Below are 12,758 nucleotides of genomic sequence, written 5' to 3'. Positions count from 1 at the left end.
AACCTTTTTAAGTATGATGACTCGCTGCTACCGATAACCGTGTTGTTATCAAAATTGGTTCAGAGAATAAAACAATTGAACCTAACCAGTTTTGTGGTGCTTCTATAAATGCTCTCTGTGTAAGGCCTCCTTCACACATCCGTGTCTCCGGTACGTGTTTGGTCCGTTTCCTCACGTGCTGGAGACACGGGCACACGTAGACCCATTAAAATCAATGGGCCTGCGCACACATGCGTGTTTTGCTATGGACCGCATGCATGTGCCCGTCTGCCCGTGTGCTCCACACGTAGACATATCTGTTTTTCTCTGGCATTACGGGTGTCACACTCACACGGCCTGCATGGATGTGATCCGTGTGACACGCACCGGAGAAAACACGTGTTTGTAAGAAAAAAAGAAAAAAAACCAATACTCACCTTCTCCAGCACTGCTGTCTCTGCCGTCACTTGCTTCCGACCCCCACTCATTGAATATTCACTCCACTGCGGGCCGGAAGCAGCAGCAGCGGGGAGTTGGCAGGACCGGAGACCGAAGATCAGTACCACAGACATCAACGCCAGGGACAGGTAAGCAGAAAGTTCCCGTTCTCCGTGTGTTATCACGGATAACACACGGAGAACACACAAAGAACACATGTTGTGCCATAAAAAACGGCACACGGAGGACAATACGTACCTTTGACACGTCCGTGAAAAACGTGCGTGATTTTCACGGACGTGTGAAGGGGGCCTAAGGTATACAGTTTTAGGATTTCTTATCATATTGACATGGTTCTACGGTTTTTTTTTTCCAGATATGCCTCTTTTTTGCATTAACAAAGTGGAGAGTTTTTACCACATTTGTGGAGACGTTTGGCTACCATAAGGAAACCTACAGTGCCTTGCGAAAGTATTCGGCCCCCTTGAAATTTTCAACCTTTTTCCTCATTTGAGGCTTCAAACATAAAAGATACAAATTTAATGTTCTGGTGAAGAATCAACAAGTGGGACACAATTGTGAACTTGAACGAAATGTATTGCTTATTTTAAACTTTTGTAAAAAAAAAAAAAGAAACTGAAAATTGGGGCATTAAATGTTATTCGGCCCCTTTACTTTCAGTGCAGCAAACTCACTCCAGAAGTTCATTGAGGATCTCTGAATGATCCAATGTTGTCCTAAATGACTGATGGTGATAAATATAAGCCACCTGTGTGTAATCAAGTCTCCGTATAAATGCACCTGCTCTGTGATAGTCTCAGTGTTCTGTTTAAAGCACAGAGAGCATCATGAAGACCAAGGAACACAACAGGCAGGTCCGTGATACTGTTGTGGAGAAGAGTAAAGCCAGATTGGTTACAAAAAGATTTCCACAACTCTAAACATCCCAAGAAGCACTGTGCAAGCGATCATATTGAAATGGAAGGAAAATCATACCACTGCAAATCTACCAAGACCCAGCCGTCCCTCAAAAATGTCATCTCAAACAAGGAGAAGACTGATCAGAGATGTAGCCAAGAGGCCCATGATCACTCCGGATGAACTGCAGAGATCTACAGCTGAGGTGGGAGAGTCTGTCCATAGGACAACAATCAGTCGTACACTGCACAAGTCTGGCCTTTATGGCAGAGTGGCAAGAAGAAAGCCATTTCTCAAAGATATCCATAAAAAGTGTCGTTTAAAGTTTGCTACAAGCCACCTGGGAGACACACCAAACATGTGGAAAAGGTGCTCTGGTTAGATGAAACCAAAATCGAACTTTTTGGGCACAATGCCAAACAATATGTTTGGCGTAAAAGCAACACAGCTCATCACCCTGAACACACCATCCCCATTGTCAAACATAGTGGTGGCAGCATCATGGTTTGGGTCTGCTTTTCTTCAGCAGGGAGAGGGAAGATGGTTAAAATTAATGGGAAGATGGATGGAGCCAAATACAGGACCATTCTTGAAGAAAACCTCTTGGAGTCTGCAAAAGACCTGAGACTGGGACGGAGATTTGTCTTCTAACAAGACAATGATCCCAAACATAAAGCAAAATCTACAATGGAATGGTTCACAAATAAACGTATCCAGGTGTTAGAATGGCCAAGTCAAAGTCCAGACCTGAATCTAATCGAGAATCTGTGGAAAGAGCTGAAAACTGCTGTTCACAAACGCTCTCCATCCAACCTCACTCAGCTCCAGCTGTTTACAAAGGAAGAATGGGCAAGAACTTCAGTCCCTCGATGTGCAAAACTGATAGAGACATACCCCAAGAGACTTGTGCTGTAATCGCAGCAAAAGGTGGTGCTACAAAGTATTAAGTTAAAGGGGACGAATAATATTGCACGCCCCAATTTTCAGTTTATTAATTTTTATAAAAGTTTAAAATAAGCAATACATTTCATCCAAATTCACAATTGTGTCCCACTTGTTGTTGATTCTTCACCATAACATTAACATTTGTTATCTTTATGTTTGAAGCCTGAAATGTGAGAAAAGGTTGAACAATTCAAAGGAACCGAATACTTTCACAAGGCAGTGTGCAATGTGTATTTTGGCTGCAGAAAAGATCAGGACAATAATTGGGCTCCACATATGCTGCAATAGATGTCCATGGCATCTTACCAGTGGTTGCATGGAAAGTGCCAATCTATGCCTTTTGCAGTCCCAATGATCTGGAGATAGCCAACAAATCACACTACCAATTCCTATTTCTGCATGGTGCCCCCCCATTAGAAGTTGAAAATGCTTGCAAAAATAGTTTTTAGCCCCAAATACTTATATTTAAGAATGAAAAAACTGCACTGAAGAAGATGTTCATAGGCTCTAAGGCTATGTGCGCACGTTGCGTACTGTCCCTGCAGAAATTTCTGCAGCGATTTGAACAGCACACGTGCGCTTCAAATCGCTGCAGAAAGAGTCAGTAATGAAGAAAAAAAAAAAAAGCAGATTCCATGCGCTCTGAGTGCAGCCCCTCCCATAGACAGAGCGGGGACTGCATGCAGAGCGCAGGAAAGAAGTGACATGTCCCTTCTTAGAACGTGCGCTTCGTGCAGCAGCCGAAGCGCTGCACTCTAATACGCCACGTGCGCACATCTGCATAATCTTCATAGATTATGCTGGGGACGCAGGACGCATGCAGTTACGGTGCGGTGCAGATCGCAGCGTAACTGCATCCAAATACGAAACGTGCGCACATAGCCTACTAAACCAACTGCACTATTTTATCACAATGTCTCATCGTTACCGCCCATCAGTGCTCAGCTTTCCAGATCATCTTGCTGTGCATTAGTAGAATATTATGGGTATGTGCACAGGTTGAGTATTTGGATGCAGATATTTCTGAACCATTTCAGATATATAATTGTGCAATCCGCTCCCCAACATATTATGAAATTACACGATGTAAGAAAGCGCCTGCAAGGATGGCCCAGGGAACGCGTATCAGCGGTGGTCACGTCATCCTTGCTGGCGCTTTCTTACATCATCACTCTGCTCCATCACTGTGAAAACTTTCTGCAATATGTGAAGAACCTCGCATCTACCTCTCTGATATGGTCGTCCAAAGTGACCCAGGCTACCTTGTGTTTGTGCATAACACAACAACCTTGAGAAAGGCATAAAAGCCGAAACGTCGGGGTTGCTCTAAATCGAGTTTCACTTTTTGCAGTCTGTCATAATAAAATAAATTCACTTGCATTCTATATTTTGTCTATCTCTATAGATCTGACAACAAAAAAAAAAAAGAAACTCTTCTCTAATAATTAATATAAAATCCTTTATTGATCATCAATTCAAAAGGAATATACATATTAAAACCATTTAGAAAGAAAAAAATAGGGCAATGTCTAGGATACAAAAAAAAAAAAGGGTAGAAGTCCGCTCTGACATGCAACATCTTCTTTAATCCAGTTCATCATAAAAATCTTCACCGTCTGCTTTATGTCAGAGCGACATCTACACCTTTTCTTTTTATTACACTGGCTATGGCAGCTCCAATGGAGTGAGGATTAGCCACATGGTGAGCTGGACTTTACACTGTACTGCATATACAAAAAAACAGATTCAGGGCACAAAATAAAAATCTTGTCAGAATCAAACCACCACATTGATTCCGACAACAACATGCAAAAAAACCCAAAAAACATTCATGATATTAAGCCCAGTATAAAGATGCTCCAAAAACCAGGACAGCTCCCACAGATGCCCAGGATACCACAACTGTGCACCAGGGAGCGAATACCGGCATCCAGGAAAACCACAAACTCAATAAACACCACCGACTTCTGAAAAGTGACAACTGGGTCACTGCGCCCAGATTAGTTTCAGATCCTTAGAGGATTATCAAAACTGGGGAGGTGTGAGACAATGGGAAAAGTGCAGAAGAACTACAGGTGCCAGCATGTCCTGCCGACAGTCACAAGCCAGACAGAGTAACTCTTACTACAAGAGGGACACAACCTGCAGGAGACCGCTAGCTACGCACCACAATGTAGTCACTGTATGGAATGACCAGCGCACTCTGTATGCACAAAATACGCCTGTGCCCACCTGGCAGCTGCCCTGTGCCCCCTGTCCTGCACCCACTTAGCAGCAGTACTGTGCCCTGTGTCCTCTGTCCTGCACCCACCTGGCAGCGGTACTGTGCCCTGTGTCCTCTGTCCTGCACCCACCTGGCAGTGGTACTGTGCCCTGTGTCCTACACCCACCTGGCAGTGGGGTACTGTGCCTTGTGTCCTCTGTGTTGCACCCACCTTGCAGATGCCTTGTGTCCTCTGTCCTGCACCCACCTGGCAGTGGTACTGTGCCCTGTGTCTTCTGTCCTGCACCCACCTGGCAGTGGTACTGTGCCCTGTGTCTTCTGTCCTGCACCCACCTGGCAGTGGTACTGTGCCCTGTGTCTTCTGTCCTGCACCCACCTGGCAGTGGTACTGTGCCCTGTGTCCTCTGTCCTACACCCACCTGGCAGCTGTCTTGTTCCTCTGTCCTGCACCCAACTTGCAGAGGTCCTGCACCCACCTGGCAGCTTCCCTGTGTCCTCTGTCCTGCACCAACCTGGCATCGGTCCTCTGTCCTGTATCCACCTGACAGTGGTCCTGTGTCCTGCACCCATCTGGCAGCTGCCCTGTGTCCTCTGTCCTGCTGCTGCCCTGTGTCCTCTGTCCTGCTGCTGCCCTGTGTCCTCTGTCCTGCACCCACCCTGCTGCCCTGTGTCCTCTGTCCTGCTGCTGCCCTGTGTCCTCTGTCCTGCTGCTGCCCTGTGTCCTCTGTCCTGCACCCACCCTGCTGCTGCCCTGTGTCCTGTGGTGCCTACCTGGCAGGTGTCCCGTGTCCTGTGCCAGCACTGCTCCGAACTGAAGCCAAACAAGTCTACTGTGCAGCCAGGTCACGGGCGCGACAGCTGCCGGGATCCACTGACGTCATCAGAACGTCGCAGCCAATCAGTGGCCGTTATGTGAGCTCGTTTGCTAACACCGCTGTGGAGAGGTGACAGCAGGATAATAAGACCCCGCCCTGCCCGGTTGTGTAACCAATCAGAATGCTGGAGAGGTGATCGCGTGCGCGTACACGGCCTCATCTACTGCGTTATTACATAATATCATAGACATTGTCCACACATGCGCAGTCTATGCTGGTGAAGCATGCTGGGACTTGTAGTTCTGCAGAAATGCTACGTTAGTGACTGCCAACCATGTTATCGGTGGCATGCCAATATGATTTTACATGCAGGTTACTGTTTGCACCTCAAATTTGCACGCGCAGCAAAAACACTGTGCACATGAGTATTTGGGGAGTTTTTTCCCCTCAGTATTGGTAAGATAAAACCAGGAGCCAAATACTCAAAGGTAAAGTGTAATAGAAACGCATCACCACTTCTGTGGTTATTACCCACTCCTGCTTTTGGCCTACAAATACTGAGGTAAGAGCTCACCAAATACTGAGGTAAGAGCTCACCAAATACTGAGGTAAGAGCTCACCAAATACTGAGGTAAGGCCGGTTTCACACATCCGGCGTTTGCCGGATCCGGCGCTCTCCCATACAGTTGAAGTGAGTGGCCAGGGGAGCCTCCGGCCTTGTAGTCGTGGCCTTTGTTGCTTCAAGGCTTACCCCTGGCTCAATCACTTCTACAAGGTTGGGGACTGGCTTGGTGGGGCAGAGCGTGGTGGTGTCGTCGCCGGCAGCGGTACAAATAGTCTTCAGGCCAGATGTGATGCAAATAAAAGACATATTTATTGACACACTTGACACACGTAGTCTCAATCCGGCGGTTGCAGACAAGATAACACTTCCTGGGCTGGGGGACAACCTGCCCTGACAAATCCTCCCGTGGGGCTGTGCCCTGATTACTCCGCTTCACCGGGCTCCCACTGTCGGTTACACACACCCCGGACCCACACCGATTGCTTCACTCACGAGGATCCGTCCACCTCCGTTCTCTCCGGCGTCCCCTCTTAATTCAGCCCCCACACTCTGCCCCTTGATCTTCACCCTCTCACGTCCCGGATTCAACAACCATACACACACTCACACCTTCCCCCATACTACAGCCGACTCCTCCTCCCCGGTGGCAACAGCCGTCCCACCCGGCCACTAGGGGTGCCCTAACACAAACTACATGCATATATAGATAACACATTTTTATTAGTTACAATTCCGGGTTAACTATGCTGGTACTAGTAGGGGGTAGGCCCACCCACTACATGCCTCCCCTCTTAAAATCCGAGCCTCCCGGCAAGGCTCTAACTATAATCATACACTAAAGCAATGAACATGGCATAAAAATACCCTTCGGCCCAGACCACAACAGGCGACTTAACAGCGCTCCCGGTCCTTTGGTGGCGAGCAACAGGCATATCAACTCGTATCAACTGTAAACTCTTCGTAGAACTTAAACTTTTGCCGGTCGACCAACAAGACCGGTCTTTTTTTCTAAACCAGCTCGAGCGTCTTACTCCGGAGGCCAGGACCGCTTCCATTCGGCAGCTTGGGCCTGGATGTAAGCGCCCAGGGACTGCCCAGGTTGGCGACGGACTCTCCGGAATGAAACAGGGGCGAACGGCGGCTCCGACGGCGTGGCCTCTTCAGGTTCCGGTGGAGGCGATGGGGTCGCCACTCGGGGCGGTGGAGGTACAGGTTGTGGCACGTCCAGAACTATTACCGGTCTGTTGGTGACACTTTGGTTAACCGCCACGACCGGGGTACCCTTTTCCGGGTCAGACTTCACCTCCGGTGGGACCGTCAGAGTACGCCGGGAATGGGAGGCATCTACCGGCGTCGGTTTCTGCTGGCTCCGGCGTCGTTCCTGGTGCTCCTCCCACTCCAGCTCCTGTTGCCACTGAGCCGCTTCACGGGCGGTCGGCGTCCGGGTCACGCCGACTGCGAACAGGCCGCGACTTCCCACGTCCGGTAAGAATTGTACCTTCTCGCCCGGGTAAAGAGTGTGGAGCCTCTTGGGTAGGCCCTCCACGTCCAGGTGGACCCGATTGTAAAAGTAATCGTCCCCGGTGCTTGCTTCGCGGATAAATCCGTAGCCCTCCTGCTGGTTGAACTTCACCACTATACCAGTGGTGAATTGCAGGGCCAGCTCCTCACCGCCGGGACCGGACATCATTTCCCGGGCGATGGTCTCTGCAAGCAACCGCTCCTGGACGGGATCTGGCACCGGAGACGGAGCTCTTGGATAGGGAGTAGAGGACGGGACTACAGGGTCCCAAAAGAAACCCCGGTGATCTTGCTCCAGCCGCTCGGCATACACTTCGGCCGGTTCCCGCTCGGGGGCAGTTGGTGCTGCGGCCGCGGATGCTGTGGTGACGGGCTGAGGTGTCTCCACAGGGGAATAGGTAATCCCCAGGGGGCGGTTCCCCACCGGTAGCTGGGCGGCATACGTTGCCCGGACTTCAGTGGTCGTGCCCCCGGTGGTCGCGTCCCAGGTGGTCAGCCAAGTCACTCTCTCTGGACGTGCTGGGTCTCCTGACCCGGTCGGGATCTCTGGCAAGAACACTCCTGCTACGGCAGCTTGTTTAGGGCGCTCCCGGCTTAGACTGGTCAGGGCCATGGCGGTGGCGAGATCCTGTTGTCGGCCGAAAGTCTCCATCTTTTTCTCCTGCTGTATAGTATGCAATGGCGGCAAGGTCAATGCTGAGGCTGGAAGAAGAAGAGGCGGGCCCATGTTTCCCGCTCTTAAACAGGCTCCACCCCCAGCCTCACACATCATCTTGACTCCTCCGCGGCGGTTCTTCTTTTTCCTTACAATACCGCCCACTTCATATTTCTTCCTTCGTGTCCGGGGACTGGCGCCTCCCATCTTTAGGCGGAGTACTCTGTACCTCTTTCTCGGCACCGGCCAGCCCCAGGCTCTTCTTTTGGCGCCAACTTTTCGCGCCTTTTCTTCCTCAGCTTCACAGACGGCAGCCATCTCGCCGCCATCTTGTGCCGGGTCCAACGCCTTGGGCACTTCTTCCTCCCACCATGGGACTGGAAATCTTCCCTCGTAGTCCGGACACGGTGCACTCGGCACCACTTGATCTCCGGCCTCTTGGGTTCCTGGCAGGGGAATCGGATCCTGCCGACTACGCCACATGAAGTGAGTGGCCAGGGGAGCCTCCGGCCTTGTAGTCGTGGCCTTTGTTGCTTCAAGGCTTACCCCTGGCTCAATCACTTCTACAAGGTTGGGGACTGGCTTGGTGGGGCAGAGCGTGGTGGTGTCGTCGCCGGCAGTGGTACAAATAGTCTTCAGGCCAGATGTGATGCAAATAAAAGACATATTTATTGACACACTTGACACACGTAGTCTCAATCCGGCGGTCGCAGACAAGATAACACTTCCTGGGCTGGGGGACAACCTGCCCTGACAAATCCTCCCGTGGGGCTGTGCCCTGATTACTCCGCTTCACCGGGCTCCCACTGTCGGTTACACACACCCCGGACCCACACCGGTTGCTTCACTCACGAGGATCCGTCCACCTCCGTTCTCTCCGGCGTCCCCTCTTAATTCAGCCCCCACACTCTGCCCCTTGATCTTCACCCTCTCACGTCCCGGATTCAACAACCTTACACACACTCACACCTTCCCCCATACTACAGCCGACTCCTCCTCCGCGGTGGCAACAGCCGTCCCACCCGGCCACTAGGGGTGCCCTAACACAAACTACATGCATATATAGATAACACATTTTTATTAGTTACAATTCCGGGTTAACTATGCTGGTACTAGTAGGGGGTAGGCCCACCCACTACACAGTGACTACAGTACAGTGACAGCGCAACAAGCGCCGGTCACATGCTGTCATGTGACCGGCGCATGTGACTTGGAAGTTACAGCGCTGTCACTGTATTGTATTGTCTGTACGGGAGAGCGCCGGATCCGGCAAACCGGCGAAAAGCCGGATGTGTGAAACCGGCCTAAAGAGCTCACCAAATACTCATCGTGTGCACATGGTCTTAGATATCTAAACTCATTGATGTTCTGTAGCGTCCCTGAGGCTTCCGTCGCCACAGGAACATTGCACCCCAGCCAGAGGTGTGATGTCCCATTCTGGGTAAGGAAAGGAGTGACCGCCGGTACTCAGGCAAATCTACATTACAAGGAAAAAAAATTATTCAGCTCACCCGTATATGTATCAGCTCAGTTCAGGTGGGATGCAGGATGTCCACCGGACAGGCAGGTCCGTAGAGGCAATAGCAAGGAGACAGGATGGGACTCAGCACCAATTCCAGGATAGCAAAAATATAAATCCAACGAAAAATATATAAAAGTGTAGAAACTTTATTCTTATGATTGCTTATGATTAAGGACTTATCTATATTCCAACTGTCCGAAACACGTCAAGCCATGATGTTTTCATGGAACCGATGATGTTTTTCTTGGATTTTTAATCATTGAATAAAGTTTCTACACTTTTATATATTTTTCGTTGGATTTATATTTTTGCTATCCTGGAATTGGTGCTGAGTCCCATCCTGTCTCCTTGCTAAATCTACATTACACCCATTGTTAGGTACACACTGGGACCAGGGAGAGTGGCAGCAACCCTCCCATGCTGCATGCTGGGAGGGGCCGTAAGACCCATCCCTGCTCCTATAGGGTAGATCAGAGCAACTGGGGAGGTGGGAGGAGCCATCAGAGGAAAAAGGGGAGACAAGGAAGGTCAAGTGAGAGAGTTGAAGTTGGAGAGGGAGGAGGGAGGAAGGAGGAGGAGGAGGAGGAGGAGGTGGAGGTGGAGGTGGAGGTGGAGGTGGAGGTTTGCGGGAGGCAGACGAGAAGGAGAAGCAGGAAGAAAGCTCTAGTCAGACAGGAGCTAAAAGAAAGAGACGCTTCCTGGTGAAGATCCTGGGACTCAGAGGGTCCAGGTGACACCAAGTAGAGAGAAGAAGGGATTCCAGGGCCACAGATAGCTTTTCAGCTGGTGGCCTGTCCTCAGGAACATCGGTGGAGGGATCAAGCTGCAACAGGGGACGGTCCCTAGAAACCGGAGGAGTGAAAAATCATCTCCAACAGTAAAAACCAAGGCCCAGGGAAAGCTGCAAGCTCCCCGGGCCACAGCCCACAGCAGAACCTTTGGAAAGGGGGCAGATAACCGACAGGCAAGCCCCTGGCCCGTAGGCTGTAGTGGAGGCCAAGCCAGGTTCATCCTACAAAGGGAAGGCTTAGGAGACAGCTGACGACAGAGACACTTTAGAAGAGGGTACTGGCTTTCATTCCAAGATCTACCCAGGATTGGCGGAGGTCCCTGACAGTGGGTTCCAGCCGCCCAAAGGCACCAGTGTGCTGCAGCCCAGGAAATGTGAGTAAAGACCTTGGAATTGCACCCTCTGGCGTTGTCTCAGTTATTGTCGCCTGCATAGACTTCCATCACACCATAGACTCTCACGAGCACCAACAGTGCCCCGGGGTACCGCTCCACCTGTGGGGAGCAGGACCATCCAAGCTGCCATTCCATCACCCCGGAGGCCTCATACAGCAGCGGCGGCTTAATAGCCGCAAACCACAGGTGGCGTCACGAACAAATATAAACTTTATTCACCAGCCATATTTAATTGACACCCACCAGGGCTACGGAGTTGGGCCCCGCCACCACTGACGACCCCCGGACTAGTCCGGCCCGGCACAGGGTGTCCCATAGCCCTGGGGTGGGCGAGTCAGTTCACACAGGTATACGCACTGATAATGATGGCCAATGACAGGCATACAGGGCGTATAGCAGAGATCGCAACTGCGACCGAACCTAGCAGGGGTAGGCGCCCACCATGCAGAGAAGCAACCAGCTCCTCTCTGTCACAGAGGAGCTGCGCTGTTCATTGCCAGACCACGCGGCCGCTATGGGGCCCGTGAGTCAGGGGAGCCTGGTACCAGTGCCGGCAGAAGGCCCCCCTCACCCACAGGCCCTCGTCCATCATTCCACAAAGTAATGATAAAGGATGGAGAGGAGCGCTCCGCTCCATCCTTCATCATTCTCCTCCTGTGCCAACTGGGACAGACTGTTTGAGTGAACGGAGTCTCAGGGAGCGAGTCTCTGAGAGAGCTGCAGATGGCGACTGAGGACATGTAATGTCCGAGTGTTAAGGTGGTTGCCCATGGCAACTGGGACAGAGAATCTGTCTGTTTGAATGATGTCTTAGAAAGTGAGTTTCTGAGACATAGTTGCATGTGGCAACTAAGATGTACTGTCAGTGGTTCATGGTGTGATTGCCCAAAGAGCCCAGACAGCGGGTCTGGAGAAGAAGAGGGTGATATTTAGGATAGTGACCGGCTATTCTGATACTTGTAGCGCCACAAGATTGATTAAAGGCATTGCAAGAGCAGGTTTTAATATTGCTGAATATGGGAGTGTCCACATACCTCCACCTGTGGGTGGGGCTCATAGCATATAGTATAGTGTGAGTGTTTGTTTGAGCACATGGTCTGACAGAGAGATGGACAGTCTCAGGGGGAGGCTGCCCTTGGAGGCAGGCTATGTGTGTACTGACTGGAGTCAGTGTCTGTGCACGTTGCTTTTTACCTGCTTTTTTGCTGCTTTTTCAACTGCAGTGTTTAATGCCAAAATGGTTGTGTTCTGCTTTTCAAGTAAAGTCTATGGGAATTTGGGTTTCTTATCCGGACTACGCAGTTCAAACTGCAGCCTTTTTGTTGCAGAACTTTGGTCAAAAATTCAGCTTTGCAGTGCAAAACCCAAATGGCAAAAACAATTGATATATCAATTGTTTTTGCCATTTGGGTTTTGCACTGCAAAGCTGAGTTTTTGACCAAAGTTCTGCAACAAAAAGGCTGCAGTTTGAACTGCGTAGTCCGGACAAGAAACCCAAATTCCCATAGACTTTACTTGAAAAGTAGAACACAACCATTTTGGCATTAAACGCTGCAGTTGAAAAAGCAGCAAAAAAGCAGGTAAAAAGCAACGTGCGGACATAGCCTTACAGTGGTGCAAGCTGGAGGCCTGTGACCAGAGAGTCAGGCCCATACGCACCCCTGGTAGTGTCAGACAGAGGTATGTTGTATTAGTTAGTGCCCAGCCGAGCCAGTCTTTATTGTTATGTCATATGATTTATTATTATTATTTATTATTATAGCGCCATTTATTCCATGGCGCTTTACAAGTGAAAGCGGGTATACGTGCAACAATCATTAATAGTACAAAACAGACTGGTATAGGAGGAGAGAGGACCTTGCCCGCGAGGGCTCACAGTCTATAGGGAATGGGTGATGGTACAATAGGTGAGGACAGAGCTGGTTGCGCAGTGGTGTACTGGACTGAGGGCTATTGTAGGTTGTAGGCTTGTTGGAAGAGGTGGGTCTTGA

The 12,758-nt window shown here is 50.2% G+C and overlaps 1 protein-coding gene across 1 annotated transcript in view; it reads right to left on the bottom strand.

The window, feature by feature from the left end:
• The window catches only part of HIGD1C (HIG1 hypoxia inducible domain family member 1C), a 50,482-nt gene extending 45,067 nt beyond the window's left edge, over positions 1 to 5,415 (bottom strand). Inside the window, exon 1 of the mRNA XM_075337115.1 lies at positions 5,276 to 5,415. The gene's annotated coding sequence lies outside the window, so the exon portion shown is untranslated. The remainder of the gene's footprint in view (positions 1 to 5,275) is intronic.
• Between the last annotated feature and the right edge of the window lie 7,343 nt (positions 5,416 to 12,758).

Source organism: Anomaloglossus baeobatrachus, chromosome 2 (assembly GCF_048569485.1).
Source record: "Anomaloglossus baeobatrachus isolate aAnoBae1 chromosome 2, aAnoBae1.hap1, whole genome shotgun sequence".
NCBI classification, from domain to species: domain Eukaryota; kingdom Metazoa; phylum Chordata; class Amphibia; order Anura; family Aromobatidae; genus Anomaloglossus; species Anomaloglossus baeobatrachus.
This window is presented reverse-complemented; position numbering and strand designations above follow the sequence as displayed.